Below are 1253 nucleotides of genomic sequence, written 5' to 3' on the forward strand. Positions count from 1 at the left end.
CAAGCGTAAGTTATCAAGAGACATAACAAACAAATTGAAGCAATTAACATTCAAGAAAGGCTGCTTCAAAGTTCATGAGAATGGTATAGGTTACATCATTTGGGTTCATTGAAATGCTGTAGACATGCACATAGGTTTACACAACTTCTCTACACGGGTGTGTTAATGTTTCTTTGAGCGATACAAAGAGATCACTGGTTACAGGATCAATTGTCAATCAAGTGAGGATAGTCAAACAGTCATTTATGCCACAAGATTCCATCAGGTTATCCGTGTCCTTCGAATCAAGGACATAGCATGTTGCCTTTGTGACTTCAACCAGATGTTGTTCAATGGCCGATCTACATGCAACCTTACAGGAGGTTTCTTCTCTAGATTTTCCCTCACTCTTTGCGCACTTAGGTTCCCGTAATAGTAAATACCTTCAAACCAGTCTAGATACCCGCTCAGGGGTCTCCTTGTTAGCATCCAAAGTATTTACACATGCGGTGGAAGTAAAACCTTTCCTTCTAGACACAACCTTTACCTCCACAATATTTTCAATGAAGTACCTTTTGAAAACATTGTTGTAGAGGGTAAAGGGATCGACGAGATCCTTCTGAATGGAAGAAGAGGAGTTTCTAAACCAGTTAAAAGCAAGGGCCAAATCATTAGAATAGTCACGCTCTGGATGAAGAAGAACGACAACCTCCAACACCAAAGCAAAAGGCCATTTAGATTTCATAACAGGCCCTTGTCTAACGCGCATAGGAATGCGGGTTTTATCTGCGCATAAGCGACATGTTGAACATGATAAGGAGACAAATGCAAGATTGACGCCACCACTTACATCTCCACCTCTCTCTCTCTCTCTCTGTGCTTACAGCCAATCTCTTCTTGGTAGCCCTGCACACATATTAACTGCCCATCATGAATCTGATACACCATTCAAAGGCACCATGGACTGCACCTGCACCTACACTTGCAAAAAAAAATGATAGAGGAGCAAGAAGGTTGCCCAAGCAGCTGTGGCAGGAAGTACAACAGAGGAGCAGAGCCATGAGCATGAAATATGGGATTATAGTGATCGGAGGAGGAGAGAGAAGAAAGTTGAAGGGGAGAGAGAAACTTATAACTAAAGGAGGTTAAGCGTGCAGGGAATTAACGGTGGAAGATCGAGGGCACATCAGGCATGGTGGGAGCCCTCGTATTTCAATGGGTGTGCTTGCGGGCCGCACCCCGTAGCCTATGTGCCAAATGGAGCCCACAACTCA

The 1253-nt window shown here is 43.7% G+C and overlaps 1 pseudogene; it reads right to left on the reverse strand.

Annotated features, from left to right (window-relative positions):
* Window positions 1–217: 217 nt before the first annotated feature.
* On the reverse strand, window positions 218–831 carry LOC147456901 (uncharacterized; annotated as a pseudogene).
* Window positions 832–1253: the final 422 nt, after the last annotated feature.

Source organism: Adiantum capillus-veneris, chromosome 5 (assembly GCF_014529385.1).
Source record: "Adiantum capillus-veneris isolate H3 chromosome 5, ASM1452938v2, whole genome shotgun sequence".
Taxonomy (NCBI): Eukaryota; Viridiplantae; Streptophyta; class Polypodiopsida; order Polypodiales; family Pteridaceae; genus Adiantum; species Adiantum capillus-veneris.